The sequence below is a fragment of the Panthera onca genome, chromosome A2, assembly GCF_046562875.1.
Source record: "Panthera onca isolate mPanOnc1 chromosome A2, mPanOnc1 haplotype 2, whole genome shotgun sequence".
Lineage (NCBI taxonomy): Eukaryota > Metazoa > Chordata > Mammalia > Carnivora > Felidae > Panthera > Panthera onca.
This window is the reverse complement of record NC_138340.1, coordinates 138,493,871-138,510,440: the sequence shown is the minus strand read 5'-3', so window position 1 is coordinate 138,510,440 and position 16,570 is coordinate 138,493,871. Positions and strand designations below refer to the sequence as shown.

At 38.1% G+C, this 16,570-nt stretch overlaps 1 protein-coding gene and 1 long non-coding RNA gene across 6 annotated transcripts in view; one reads left to right on the top strand and one right to left on the bottom strand.

The window, feature by feature from the left end:
- The window catches only part of CPED1 (cadherin like and PC-esterase domain containing 1), a 268,681-nt gene that overhangs the window by 180,363 nt on the left and 71,748 nt on the right, over nt 1-16,570 (bottom strand). The gene's annotated exons all lie outside the window — the stretch shown is intronic.
- On the top strand, nt 1,703-5,884 carry LOC132679439 (uncharacterized). The gene is made up of 2 exons (XR_009610158.3): nt 1,703-2,051; nt 4,809-5,884. It is a non-coding gene; the product is annotated as an uncharacterized LOC132679439 (long non-coding RNA).

The following is a 16,570-nucleotide window of genomic DNA, read 5'->3' as shown; positions in this document are numbered from 1 at the left end:
TCTATGACACTATTTCAGACCTGCACTTGAGTTTGAATGGTATAATTTGAGGATCTATGTGCTCCAAATACATCAATTCCTTAATGCATTTTTACTTTCATTTTATGAGAGTGGAATTATTAATACATAATGCTAACCTTAAGCTAAGCAACTCAAAATTTATTTCTCAAGATTTGACATTATTATATTACTACCTATGTGGATTTGACACCAAAAGTTTAATTTCTCTGGTTTCAGAATATCTTTCCTATGTTACCATCTCAGGGTGGCTCAGACCACAAATACAAATATCTTACTATTTCAATACAGTACTTTTTGGGGGAGAAGAATAACTTCTATTTTATGTTGTAAGAAATAATATGTACTCCATGTCCTGATGGAAATGGAGACACAATTTGACTCACAAAAATTACCAGATCAATGACACAACAATGTGTTTTAAAGAAGTAGTCATTGCATAAAGTGTCCACCAACTAATCAGCCAATTAATCAGCCAATCAATCGATCAAATGCTTATTGAGCACTCAGTAAATGCAAGCCATAAATGTTCTTTCTGTTCTTTTTCAGTGGAAGTGTCGAAGTCATGCAATTCTCCAAAAACAATTTTCCCCATGAACTGCTCTATGTTTTGACCATGACAACACAAGAACCTTGAATTCTGTTCACTTTCCTTGGTAATAAAAGCTATGTCAAGACGAGTACTTCAATTTTCTTGCCCCTGTGATTTCACTGCAATGACCAAACAGCATGAAAGATTGTTTTATTACTTTATGGCAGCTTAATTTTGCTTTGATATTTTTCTGCATGAATTTTCCAGGGAAAAAGAAAGGGAAAAAAATGCTTGACTAGTTCAGCAAGACCAAAGATGAATAATTCAGTATAAATTAATGAGCATCATTAATAATAATTTGAAACACAGTCTCCAACAAATATTAATACATAGAGTGCAACAAATATGATAATAGAGTAGCTGTCTAAACCCACCCATTGTGAAAATAAGTTAATCACTTTATTAATATTAAACTTTTTTTCTCAGTAACATTTTCTGGAGTAAGCCATGAAATATTATTGATATATATTACATCAGAATAATTAATGACTTACTAAAAATTTGTGATTTCCAAATTCTTCTTAAGTATATTAAAGTCAATCCTAATTTATTTATTTTTTTTTTTTTTTTAATTTTTTTTTTTTCAACGGTTTTTATTTATTTTTGGGACAGAGAGAGACAGAGCATGAACGGGGGAGGGGCAGAGAGAGAGGGAGACACAGAATCGGAATCAGGCTCCAGGCTCTGAGCCATCAGCCCAGAGCCTGACGCAGGGCTCGAACTCACGGACCGCGAGATCGTGACCTGGCTGAAGTCGGACGCCTAACCGACTGCGCCACCCAGGCGCCCCAAGTCAATCCTAATTTAAATACAAGACACAAACAAAGGGGGTGATTGCCCCCATTTTAAACAAAACGATGCATTAACCTATTTCTCCTTTAATGGTAACTTCACAGACCAACTCAATCTTCAATTTTTACCCTATGTTTTTGGTATAATAAAACATGCACAGTATTACTGTCAATTTTCTTCTCTACTTCTACACTATTTATAAGTAAGTGTATTATATGTGAGCCAAGTACATATTTAGAATATCAGTATTGTCATAATATCTAACTCCAAGATTGAGACAAAAATATAGAACATGTGGAGACTAGAGCCAGTTGCCAAATGAAATCTAATGAGGGCCAGAGATCCAAATGCCAGAAATAGGTCAAGAATATGGAAATATGTCAGAAAAGATTTTTGGTTAGGAGACAGCAAACATATTTCTATGGAACCGTTTTATTCTAAGTTCTTTCCCCTCCCACAACTGACCAGCCATATAGTTGGAGTCTTTGGAGATCAGGCTTGGCTGAGCGGCATCATAATACAAGAGTCCACTCCTAATATAGATGAGGACACAAAGGGCAAGAGTCAGAGGTCAAGTGGAACCTGACAAGGATTTGTGAGATGGTGTCTCAGTTTGCAACCTTAGCCAGGTAAACCGATCATTAGCCAGGTACATTTGACCTATTTTATACCTTGTAAATGACTAAAAAATTAACCAAAGTTGAGCCAAAAGGGGAGGGGTCTTCATATCTGAAGTGCTAAATAACTGTTGGTCTTTAAAAATGTTAATTAGGTGATAAAAATTTTGAGTTTTTCTTTTCCTACTCTTCTCTAGATTTTAAACCCTGAAGTTAAGCTGTCTCCTCTCTGTGAAGAATTTTGGTCAGGACATTAAATTCAAATGACTATTTTCTATAAGGATATTCTTCATATTTTCTTTATACATATCTTATCTTTTTTATTGCCAAGATGCTTTTAGTATATACGTGCATGTGTGTGTATATATATGTGAGTATATGGGTATAAATTTTATGTATATATATATATTTTTTTTTCGAAATTTTTAGATAATTATTTTTCAGAGATTTAATACACTCTAAGTCAGGCTTTAGTTTTGACATCAGCATTTTATCTCAATTAACCCCACTTGTCTGCATGTCCCTGAATAGCAATCCAGACTGAACATCCAGTTCTAAAGTGCCACTTAGATGCCTTAAAATAGGTGGATGGTGGATAGCAAGTCATTTATATCTTGTTTTTTTTTTTGTTTTTTTTTTTTGTTTTTTTTTACTTACCAAATACACCGAATGCTTTTGGGAAAATGACTCTGTGGCACCCAATAATGTCCCAGTCATTTTTAATAAATTAAAGATGTGTAGTCATCACCTTAAAAATCCTGTGAGCTCTGGCATCAGTCAAGGCTCAAAGTCATGAGTTAACCAAACCAACTCTGCTATACTTTGGCTCAATGGAAGCTGAATTAAAAAGCTTGGATTGTTGGGGTGCCTGGCCAGCTTGGTTGGTGGAGCACGTAACTCTTTTTTTTTTAATTTTTTTAAATTCTTTATTTAGTTTTGAGAGAGAGACAATGAAACAGAGTGTGAGCAGGGGAGGAACAGAGAGAGAGGAAGACACAGGATCCAAAGCAGGATCCGGGCCCTGAGCTGTCAGCACGGAGCCCAACGTGGGGCTCAAACTCATGAACCACAAGATCATGACCTGAGCCGAAGCTGGCCCCTTAACCGACTGAGCCACTCAGGTGCCCCGGGAGCATGTGACTCTTGATCTCAGAGTTGTGGGTTTGAATTCCATGCTGGGTATAGAGATTACTTAAAAATTAGATCTTTAAAAATAAAAAAAGTTTTGATTGTTAAGTGGTGGAAAAAATTGAAGCTAGTTTTAAGTCAAAAGGGAAAAATATTGGGTAACAGTGAAAAATTATCAAAGTACAGGTATTCCTCTCCTCTTTTCCCATCTATGAAAGAATGATGTATGCTTATGTGGGAACCATGTCTTTGTTACAGTGTTTGGAGTAATGGGAAGAAATACATTTAAATTTTTTAATTTATATAAATAAGTTAGAGAGAGAAGAGCAGACATAGAAATCAATTAGAAGAGAGGTTGTACAGGTGATGCTTTGCTGAGCTAGAGGGGGTTGCCCAGAGAGAGATGAGAGTTATGAATGCAGATTTGGGCACAAATTTCATTTTTTGTTGAGTAAGGCTAATTCCTCCCTTGCAGTCATTTTGTCCTGACCCCTCCGCATTTCAAAAAAACAAAAATCTATTAAAAAACTCTAAACCACTCTTCAAGGCTTTTGGAGTCAAACCTATTGTTGTTGGAAGGGGTGTTTTGGGTTTTTTTGTTTGCTTAATTCAACATAATACTCAGCATTCTCTCAAAGGGGCCATTTTTGCCTAGGTGCTGCCATTCATGATTCCAGCCTCTGTAGCCAAGGTTGGGTCCCTTGGCCCAAGGTCAGGTCCCTTTGCCCAAGAGGACTCCTGGGGCACTCTACTGTGATGTGAGGGAAGGGATGCCACTGGCAGCCAAACAAAATCAGATTTAGAGAAAAAGTCATGAAATTTCTATTAGGAGAAACGTTGAACTCAAGAGTTGTTCATTCAATTTCATGCACCTAGAATGAAAAATGACAAAAGTTCATGGCTACCATTATCCATTAAATGATTTTCAATTCAGGTTTTCAGCAAAATGCTTCAGAACTACTCACCCAGTCTTCAACTTGCCACTACCCTGATTTCTGAGAGAATTTTGCTTAGTGTTTTCTTCAATCCCCCCAATCTGGCTTTTATTTACCAAGTCACTTAAAATAATCACAGTATCCATTACTCCTCAGAGCCTGAGTTGACATTAGGGCACATGTTTCTGACTAGAAATTTTCAAAATTGACATGAGACTCTGGGTTTTTTGGGTGCTTTTCAGTTTTGCTTTTCCCTGTGAGCTATATTCTATATAATTAAGGACTTTTCACCCACAGACAGCTTAAAATGTTGTTTCCATAGCTTATACACAGCAAAATATTCTATTAAAATGTGTCCTTTAGGTAAAATTAGTCTTAATTTAAAAACTCAGGGTACACCTGGTACATCGTTCATTTTGTTTGTAGCACAACACATGTGTAAATTTACCAATAAATCGCATAGCTGGAAATTTTTAAATATCACTTTGTGGGTGGTATCTCTGCTTTTTATAGCCTGCTATGAATATAGTTTAAAGTTCTTTCCCTTAAGTGACACTAGTTCTTCTAAAATTGGTTGTTGACTGCCCTACTACCCAGGGCTGAGAGAGAAGGGATCTAGAAACAGCAACATTACAAAATACTGAACTGAAAAAGATAAATTAGGCCAAAGACCAGTTTGACTTAACCATGCAATCTTTCTTCTTTTCTTCTCAATTCTGTATTTAGATTCAAAGTAAACTTTTGCTTCTACAATATTTGGAACACAAGGACACAAACAGTAATGGCTTTATACTTGAGGAATAAATACAACCCTTTTTCCATACTCTGTTCAAGAGAGATATTTCCGGTCCAGTTGTGACATTCTAAGAACTCAACAATGCTAAATGCTACCATCACAGCCCCCAAAAATGGGAAAAGAAAGACACTTCTCTGTGTTGTTGCTCTTTTAAACCCTATGGTCAATGGGAGACGCAAGACTGTCATCTGATTATTATTTACCAGTGTGATAGAATTTTAGTGTGAAACTAATCCATGTTCAACTAGGAGTTCACCATGTCTGGCCCTGACTGGAAGAATTGTGGGTGAAGCCTAATAATAAGGAACCTATCCTAAAAAGAAAAGACGTGGCTGGCAAGATACGTCCCAGGATAACGGGACATGTAAGAGGAGGGCAGCTTCTAGTACACTGCTCCTATATTTCATAGCCTGTCTTCCATTCCACATTTTGGTCAGAGCAAAAACAATACTAAAACAATTTTTTTATTATATGCAATCAAAAAACTATAAAGAAGGATTTTAACTCCTGATTTTTTACTCCTAAGTCAATTTGGTTTTGACTCATTCGGGCTTCTGAGAATACCAAGGGACTTCCAGGCCATTGGCAAAATAGTGAGTATTCTAATGGGACATGGCATCGACAGTTTCAGCAGCGGCCATAGGAGAAGCAGGCACAGCATGCACCTGTGTGCCTGACACCGGGCTTAGCACCTTAGCACAGACAATGACAGGCACAGCAGCAGCAGCCTCTGCCATGTGGGGCGCCAGTGACAGAGCGCCTTTGGTGGGCATGACCAGGGGTGTATATCAGCAGCAGAGGAGCACAGGACACCAGGGCGGACGTGGAGTAAACGGTGGACATGCTACCAAGGAATGAGAGATTGCATTCATGAGCAAATAAGATACACCCTCGAAGACAAAGAGGGTATTTGAGGGCATGGCAATGATGAAGAATGCTACTGAAATGTAATGGGTAAAATTTAAGAAAATTTAAGTGATTGGATTAACCTTAACGATTTAATGAACACTGGATTTGTGTTTTGTGTAGGATAAAGAGGATATTTATTTGGAAGGTACTGGTAAGGTGCAAAGCCCAGCATCTGTTTCAACAATTAGGCATCCATCCTCATTGGCCAGTGCACATATCACAACAGTTGTTGTACACAGAGTGATATTCGACGTGGTAACAACAAATTCCCTCTCATCCCTCATCACTTTTGAATATCCACCTGGACGCTGATGTAGGTAAAAAGCCCGTTGGTGATTACTTGAACCTAGAGCTTGACTCCATTTTATATAAAAACTATAAGTAAGAATTTTACCCAGTTTTAATATACACTGAATTTTGCAGGGGTATAATTCCATGGGCAAACAAGAGAAAACTATTGTTTGTCTTGTTTGTGACTTTCTCAAGCTGATCACCATTTTGGAAAGGCACATCATCAATAGTGACATGACCCAGGGAATCTTAGTCTCCTTAAGATACAACCGCACCAATCTGAATTTGTATCTGTCACATTCATGGTGATTCAAACTCTAAGTGCCAAGCATTTGGCGATTTTGTTACACCTTATGGTGTCATTATGCCTGAAATTTACATACTATATTATATATTGTTATATTATAAAGTACTTTCCTTTTATTTAACCTTTATTTTAAACTTAGGGCATTTTACTAGCTTGTTGAAATTGTATGTACAGGTAAGCTATAGATTAACCAGAGGTCAGAAAATATATCTGCTATAAAAAAAGAACGCAGGGTCTGACAGGAACAGAAGATGACCCAAAAGTGATTGGCAAAAGGATTTTGAGATGAAGGGGCCTGAGGACAGTGAGTATAAGTGGAAGCAAAGAAATATTTTTGTGACTATTTTAAGATCCTAGTTTTATTCCCACATTGAATATGGGGATTCCACATATGAATATGGGGAATCCCACATTCATATTCATTGAATATGAATCCTGACAAACATGCATCTCACCAAACTACCAGTTAGTAATCATCCACTAATATTTATGAAAATACTTATTGAAGCAACAGTCATTATACTTAACATTTGTGGGTTGCACATTCTGTGCAAGGCATTGTTCTAGGTATTTTAAATGTATTGACTCATGCTATCCTCTTACCAGTCCTAGGAGACACAGTCATTATTGTCCCTATGTTGCAGACAGAAAACTGAAGTGCAGACAAGGTAAGAAACTTGCCCAAGGACAGCGGACTATTAAGTGGCTAAGATGGGATTCCCACCTATGCAGTCTGGCTCAGCCTCTGCCTAGCCACTATCCAACAGCAGACGTGCAATCAGGTCAAAGCAATTACTTGTTCTGAAAACCATGGTCAGGAACCATTAATTCCACAGAAAGCATATATTTCCCACAAAACATAATTTGGTTCTACTCACATTTTTTAATCTACATCATGAATGTGGGTTTTATTAACCACTTTGGCTGCACAATCAGGGAATTCTAAAAACCGTCCCAGGAAGATCAGAAAGGCAGCTTCAAAAAGCCAGGACAACTAATTCTTGGCCCTCCTACGTGGCCCAGGGTGGTTACTAAAATTCCAGACCGGAGTCCAGCGGCTATACCCACACCTGCATCACTCCTAACCCCAGGCATGTGGCTGCAGTTTGAGGTTTGTTGCGGTAATTTTCTACTCTGCCTAGAAAGGCTGTAGATAGTTTGGGGAGCTGAGCCTAGAATGGGCACATCAGAAAAAAGGTAACAGAGGAAAAATCAAGAGGACTCTCGAGAGAGAGAATGACCGTAAGTGCTGAGGACTCAAGCTTCTCACTACCCAGAGCTGGCAATTTCCATCTGCTATTGAGTTCCCTATTAAAAGACCAAAACAAAACAAAAAACAATGTTTTTGCCTGGGCAAATTCACTTCACATCTGCTTATATGTAAATATTATGATAAATAAGAGATTTAAAGGGTTATTTCATTTTATTTTTAAAAAGGGTTATTTTAGGGGCACCTGGGTAGCTCAGTCAGTTAAACGGCCAACTTCAGCTCAGGTCATGATCTCACGGTTTGTAGGTTCGAGCCCCACGTCAGGCTGTATGCTGACAGCTCAGAGCCTGGAGCTTGCTTTGGATTCTATGTCTCTCTCTCTGCTCCTCCTCTGTTCCTCTCTCTCTCTGCTCCTCCTCTGTTCATGCTCTGTCTCTCTTTCTCAATATATATATAAACATTAAAAAAATTTTTTTAAGTATTATTTTAGTTGATGAAATAATTACAATCATCATAATAAAATGGGTAAATAAGTTCAATTTCACATTAGGCCCAGGTATTAGGCTTTCTTAAATAGCTCCTTTCTTATTTTCTTACATTATAAGACAAGCTTAAAATAAAGTATAGAGGCTCAGGGTTATTATAACAGGTATAGGACAGTACTTGAGAATTGGATTTTCTAGCTATATTTCCCAGAGGTTCTTGGAGCTTCCATTTCTTTATCTAAGGAAGTCATAACAGTATCTGTCCCACAGACGGTCATAGAGAGTTATAAGAATATGTAAAGTCCTTGACAGTGTCTGACATGTAGTAAAAACTTAATGTTACCTCCTGTTCTTGTCTTGGGGTAATTTATCTATAAAATAATTCTGTGGCATTAATCAAGAAGCCCCACTATAACTGTCTATAAAACAAACCCAAAACTAGTACTTATTCTTTCTGATGGCTATCTATATTCAACCTCTTACTCTGGGTAATACTTGCCTACTTCCTTCCGTATCAGAATGCCTCCAAAGAGAACATTTCTGTTATGTGACAGTTATGTCAATGTGGAAAATTGGAAGCCTCATTTAATTTTTCTTTCTGAGTCAATTCATGGACATCCTGAGTAATATAGAAATAATGCCTCACATATTACTTTTACAGATTTACAACACATATTCTTTTGGAAAGCATTTCCATGACAACTCTATCAGAAAGAATGGTCAGTATAATTGTTCCCATTTTACAAGCCTAGATAAGAGGCACAAACGGACTAAGTACTTCTCCCAGAATCACATAACTGTAGGAGCAGTTGAGTGGAACTAAAATTCAGGTCTTCTCGAACCTGGACCTTAGGATTCCTGAATTCTGCCTTCACTAGGTAGAAGGTTAAAATTCTTATCAGTTCATGCTTTCTTGCAGATGCTTAGAAATGGGTGAGGCAAAACGGACCCTCAAAAGGCCCTCTTGGTGAATGTGGATGAATTACCTACTTTTGTCCTTTTTGGGTTAAGCTGACCCTTTGACATGCTACACATTTTCTCATGAAATGGCTATCAACACTGGAATTGTAGTGCCGCTATGACTCTATGTTGTCATTAATTAAAATGACTGAGAAGAAAGAAGTTCCATTATTTTACCATTAGATGGTGCTAATAGAAGTTTAAAGAAAATGGTCTCAAAAGTTATTAGTGTAATGAACCAGAGGATTTGTATGGGTTTACTATATAATAGAGTTGATGCTTCTTTCCCAGACAGAAGCACACCCAACCCATCATCAAAGAGTAAAACATCCTCCAAAACTACTACCCCATTCATTCACTTAATTATGGTTCTGCCAAGATATGTATCCTTTCTAATCACAAGTTCAACTACAAATGAAGGATTCTAACATTCTATTTAGGAAACTAAATGTATTTCACTTTGTGTATAGCTTGCTGCAACTCTCATTTTGGGTCTTTATCAATATATTTTTCAACAGGATGTGTCAGATTGGAAGACATTAAATGCCTGTTAAAATGTATTGGTACTAATAAATTGTATTGCTAATTATTATGCTTTCAAAGAAAAATTCAAGAGACTAGTCATAACAAGAATCACCTTCCCATGAATAATATGTTAAACAACATACCCTTCATGAAGCTGTGTGCATTATAGTTCATGGATCACTTTAGTGGGCTTTTATCTTATAATATTGATGATAATCTTGCAAATCAAAAGTCAGTTCATGGTCCTAGACTTCCATGAAAGTGAATGAAAAAAGATATGAGCACAAAAAACTTATTAACAATATTTTTCTTTCATAACACTTGAAATTTTGTTGTTCAACATCTATGTCTACTGCCATTAGGAGACTGGGAGAGAGGTTATTTTGAAGTTCCACACATTGTATCTTCCAACACTAAACACACACACACACACACACACACACACACACACTCTTGATAGATGGATAGACTGATTGATTGATTGATTTAATTAATATAAAAATTACATTTCTATGTTTACATATTTATATTTATATTCATTTATCTAAATACATAAATGACAGATTTAAAAATGTATAGACAAATGAATCAAAATTATAGTATAGTTCTCCTTTGCCTATTGAGTTCACTTACAAATCAAGTATGTAACTGTCAGGATGAATTTGCAACACGTCACCAGCTAAATCCTTGAACCTGATTTTGTTTTGCAACCTTCTTAATCAGCTCTTGTAATCCCCAAACAGTGTAGCCCCCCGATGGCATAAAAATAAGTTTGGCCACTTCTGTAAGAACTTTTATGTCTATTTTGAAGCACGTTATGTTTTCAGGCATCTTATCAAAACTTCAGATTCACTGCTAATATATCTGTTACAAATACAATGGCTCCAGAAGAACTGAGGTGGGGAAAATACCATTGTCACTGCTTGGGTGATGCATTTGTTGAGGAAAATGCCAACAAACATAGTATAGTTAATTTTGGCAGGCTACATACTGAGTCATGGAATGTGTCTACACTTAGCAAGATATAAAACAACTGATGAATAAATGCAGGCTGGGATAACAGAATAACCAAATCCATGAAGTATAAATATAGTTTACTGAGTCTTTATTATGTAATGCAAAGAAATCCAGTTTTATTGTTTGAAGTTCTTCACAGTTGTAACAAGTTGCTTTGGTATTATTTAAGTGTTATTCTCACTCACCTATTTTATCGTCAAAATAAGTAAATAGGAGCCTGCCACAGAGATTTAGGCAACAAAAGAGTGAAGGTCACTCTTACCACTTCTTCCTTTACAGTCCCATTGAAAATCACATTTAATAATCAGAATCATATTGTAAGTGTGTTACACAATGTTGCCGCTGTTATATCACAGTATGTGGCCGAAGATAACAAACTCCAAGTGAAACAGATGGATATACCTACATGGTGGCATGAAGTGCAAGGTCACAAACCAGTAAAGATTTACCAGACTTTTCCTACCAAAGTACAAAGGGATTAGTCAGCTCCCTCAGCTAGCTGGTCTTTAGCACAACTTCAGAGATGTCAACGAGCTGCCAAATGTTTACTGAAAAATGAACATGCTGTCCCTTTCAAACTGGCCTCATGCCAAACGTGCAAAGTGTAAAGCCATGAGTGACACAGAAGCAAGAGACACTTTTGGGTCAGTGATCTCGGGCCAGCTTCTCCCTGAGAGAAGATGACAAAGTGGGTCTCCTAAAATGCACACTCATCCACATATCCCAGTGCTACTGGCCACCACTGCCTTTGCCTTCCATCTTGCCAGTGGCCAAGCATGAAGCACTACATAGTATATATATCTTAGGCCCATTGACAAGCTTGTTTCTTTTTAAGAAATACCAACTGGAAGGAAGAATTATGTAGTTTCCGACTAACAAACTACATACTAAACAGCAGATATTTTCCCCCCATTTTTCAAGGAAATGGAGCAAGGCTATGCTATCATTTCCCAAAAATCTCCACTTGATTTTGGCTGTGATTAGCTGATTTAGAGATTTATGTCTTACAGGCAGAGCAGTGAATTTTATGGTTAGGTCAGACAGTGTCAGAGATTGCCTGTCACATTTGCATGATTCAGCAGTTTCCATGAGGTTCTGCAATCGTGTCTAAAATTCTCACCAACAGAATTATTCATTTGGGTTGAAGTATGTCCTGGGTGGGGGTGGGGCAAGTACAGTACAGTTGAGACAGGAAAGCACAGCAGGACTAATTAATTTATTAAATTAGCTGGCTCTGGAGAGCAGAGGCATGTGAGAACTGGGCTTCAAGGCAGGAAGTGAGAACTAAGACAATCCACATAGGGGTCAGCAGAAGGGCACTTGAGTCCCCAATGGACAGTATTGGACTCTTGGTGCTGAAGAGAAGAAAGATAGTCTCTCACTTTAAAACGATTTGCGGTGGGGGTGTGAGGCTGTTCTGCCTAAAGAATTCCATGGGCTTTATCGTAACCAGTCAAGTTGTTTTCATCTGTCCAATATCCCTTTCTTCCCCTGGGGATCTGCTCTCCTCTCTCCATATGGATCTGGTGGAACAGCCAATCATATTTCCCTCCTCCACCCATCTCTGGCTGTTATGATTGGAACCGTGTCCCCTAGAAGTTCATCTGTCGAAGTCCTAACCCCCAGCACTTCAGAGTGTGACTGTATTTGAAGGAAAGGTCTTTAAAAGAGATGATTAAGTTCAAATGAGGTCATTAGAGTAAAGGCCGGGAGAGGAGAGGACAGTTAAGTGTGCCATTGAAGGGACAGAGGAAAGAGGAGCCTGGCTTGAGCAGATTTGGGTGGAGGGAATAGTGGGCGACCAGGGAGGAATGGAGGCTGCCATCCAGTGGGAGCCTTGAATACCATGCGAGGAGCTTGGCCAGGTGCAGTGGCTGAGAAACTTCATCCTCCAGACTCATAGTGTCTGTGTGCAGCTACCACCTGTTAAATGTGTGGTCTCAGGAAACATCCCTGATTTCTCTCCACTTGAGCAAAAAAGGAATAGTAGTATCTCCCTTATGGAGGCATTGTTGACGAATGAATGAACTAATACATGTATGTTTATAGTAAGAATATGTTTTGAAAACAAAATATTGTTAATAACATTTTATAAGTAGATATTATATACATAGGCAAAGCATATAATAATATAAAATATATGTACAGCATATACAGGGATTACCCTTATTTTTAAGTCAACAATATGGTATGATATGGTATGAGCATTTTTCTCTGCCAAATAGTGTCGATTTCCATCATTTTTAATGCCTTCATAGTTTTCCACTGATAAATATGCCATAGCTTATTCACATTCAAAGTGTATGTTACTCTACTATGTAAAATTTGTACATTCATAGGGAAGGTATGAAATATTATGTAATGACACTGCATATACATTTTTCTTTCTTTTTGTTTATCTGTATTTTCTAATCTTCTCATAATGAATGTATCTTACTAGTGTTATCAAGGCATAATAAAAGGGAAAGGTGAAAGTAATTTTAAAAATTCATGTTTGATCACTCTAAAAATTTTGTTTCTGTTTTCATTAACTTCCTTCTCATAGGTGACCAAAAACCTGAACAGGATACAGGAAGGAAAGAGACTATTCCTAACTTTCATACTTGGCAAATAGAATCATGGCAGTATTTTCCACCCCCACTGGCTGCTATTAACTCTCTCTATTCTAAAGCTCCTTGTCTCAAGCCATGATTCCCAGACTGAACTCTGGTGAGCTTGCCGGGGTCGAGTAGGTGTTAGGAAGTTGCTTCTAGGGGCCACCAAGAGGATGAAAAAAACAAAGGGAAGAATGAAGAGAGTAGGATCCTACCCATTATCGATCAGAGCAGCTCCATTTCTTTGTTAAATAAGGTTTCTGAGATTTTTTTTAAGGTTTAGAGCTTTAAAAAGAAAAATAATCCACCTAACATTCACTGCAATCTAGATCAATGCTCTTTCTTTCTGATTTAGATGTTCTGGCCATATCTCAGACACCCTTACTTTCACAGGATCCACGGAGAATAAGTGCTGAAGCACAATAGTCAGCAAGAAGTATTGTATTTCCTCTACTCTGAATATAGAACCATTAAGATGAAGAAAACTGTCCAGAGAGCTGATCTATAAGAAGTACTAAAACCTTACTGCATAGGAAAGGGAGAGCTCTTACTATTATCTTCCTTCTCCATCATTCTGGAAGTCAGCACTTAGCTTCTACTCTAAACAAGTGGCGAACAAGTACTTAAAGACTTTTGGGTAGCAATGGTATGCAAACAGGAGCCTACCCAAGGGAAGAACACGTCCACGTGTATCCTGCATGAATGATCAGTCAACAGTGTGATAAAGTGTTAAGCTTGTCCTTTTAGAAAGCAATGAGATGTGAGTCTTTTGGCTGCAGTGGTGATCCCCTAGAAGATGAAGCTGCCTTATGTAATTTATTGGTATCTTTCTGCCTTGCACATGTGTAATAGTATAACAGTTCTCTAGTTCTTTCATAAGTGCAAATGCCTTATTACTTAAAATGGGTAATTCTATCTTGGAGGACTGCGACAGTATTTTCAAATTTGCCTGCCCCTGTCCTTTGCCCCAAAGTACCAACTTAACATTGAGCTCGTAATGGGTAAAGGGATAAATCTGTCTAAGCTTTGCCAAGACCCCCTGATGATGGGTAGGGCTCTCTTTTCACAACACTGATACCCTCCATTAACATCCTCTCCAGTCTCTAATTTAAAAACACTAGAGTGGCTGTTACATACCAGGAACTACGACCATGTACTGAACTTGAGAAGTGAGAAATAAGGTCCTGCCCTCAGGGACACTCAGTCCTTGTGGGAAGACAAACACATACAGATGCAATTAAGATACAATGTGAGGTGACTATAATGGAGGTTTTCACATGGTACAACAGGAACACAGAGGAAAGAAAGTATAAATTTACCTCAAAAAATTGGGTAGACTTCACTTGGAAGGTACTCTCGAGTAACAAAACACACAAAAATGTTCCCAGTGATTATTTCTGGGTTAGTGAATTCAAGATATTTATTTTCCTCTTTATACTTTTTTTTTCATTTTAAAAACAATATGCTTAATTTGGAAGGAATGTGCCCTTGACTTCCCACTTGAATTTTCTGGTACCTAAAGCTGAATGACAGATTAAGCTCCATTCCTGGTATCTAATGTGTTTAGCCCAACTGATGGCTGGCTAAAACCGCAGCAGATATTCTTTTACAAACCCCTCCAAACCATCAACACATTCTGCTCACTTTTCTTTTGAAATACATCATAACCAAGGACGAAGAGGATCTTCTCTATCAATACAAAATTAAGAATGACAATTTACTTCCATCAGCCTTACAATGCATGGAAAGTCCTCCTATATCTGCAATGCACAAGCTAGGAACAGTTTTTAAATGTGTGTGTGGGTGTGTGTGTGTGTGTGTGTGTGTGTGTGTTTTCGTAAGTATTTTAGAAAGAAATTAGGACAGGCTGCTTCAGGGGCCACCAGCCAGCTGTGGTGGTGGTTGAGCTGACAATTGCAAAGTAGTATGATTTTTTTTCCATTTTAGCAAGTGAGGAAGACATCCTCAGGAAAAACAAAACAAAACAAAAACAAAACAAAACAAAACAAAACAAAAACACAGCAAACTCCTATGATTTTCTCCAGTGTTTGTTGTGTAGAAGCAGATAGGTCAGGTTAAGAGATTTTTATATAATTGCCTTAAGGACTGGTGTGGAAGAAAAATACAATGTTGCAAGTGCTTGTAGAGAAAAATGTTAAGTGGCAGACTAAGTGGTCTAGGCTGGGTAAGAAAGGAATTATGACCAAACATGGCTGACAGACTTCAAGAAAGAAGTAGAATTAAGAATACTAAAAGTGTCATTTGAGGTTTCAGCCTCTGGCACTGAAGAAGTGAAAACACCAGGAAGACTGATTATAAAGTCGTGAATCAGTAAGCTTTCAAAGATGAGGTAGTGCTGCGTGATGCAAGCCGCTGACGAAGTCTACAGTACTTGGAGGCTAAAGTTGATTAGAAATGAAGGTCATGGCTTGATAACATCAAAGAACTGCGAGGTTAGGACAATGAAAGGTCATTGGTATGCACATCAAAACTGACAGGAATGCTGGCATATTTGAAGTGGAGAGGAAGAAGTTAAACTGGGTGACAATTTCCTTACGGAATATGTTGAATGATCAGAATGTCAATAGATGACAGTAAGGAGAAGGAGCGAGGAGATGCTGAGGATCCCTCCCAGCTCCAGAGATTAAGGGTTTTTTTAGCAGAAAACCCAGAGTCATTGTTCTCAGGGGTTAGCAAAGTTCTGTGAGGAAAATGGAAGCTGGAATCACAAAGAGTTTAGGAAAATGCAAACATGTGCCAAAGGGGAGGAGCATAGACAAGTATAGGGATCAGAGGGTGAGAGAAGAAGGATCACTGCATGGGATCTGGATCTTGCAGGGGTGAGACACAGGAGGGAACTTCCTCTAAGTTTCCAACACTGCAACATTACTGAGGTACATCTGGGTGATGCCACATGGTACTGCCTTGTACTTGTCCACGTCTTCACCTCCTCTTCTCTTCTTGGAGACCAAATGGCTTAAAGAGTCTATAAATTTGATGACAGGCCAAATCTGAAAATGTGTTGGTTATCTGACCTCTCAAGCTGCTGAATTTGCTATGAATTTATTTAAGTCACATCCCAGGTCCCTGACAACATTTGGGTGTGGGACTTTTCTTCTACATAAAATCTAACCTTGGATCAAGTCAGAGCATCAGAAAGCCAGTTACCTAGGCCTCGCTGTTTAGTCCCTAGATAAATTGCTCTGAGGAGGTCTAATAAACTTGTTTTATTTATGAAAAGGATGGGGGAAGATAACTCTGGCTTCAGACTCAGTAATGGAGTGGATTTTTCACGGGCAAGAAAGGAAGGGGCAGTTTATGAGAGAATGTTGGCTTGAACTAGACTGGTCATGGTAGAGACAGAGAAAGTAGACGGATCCAAGTAGCTTTGCAA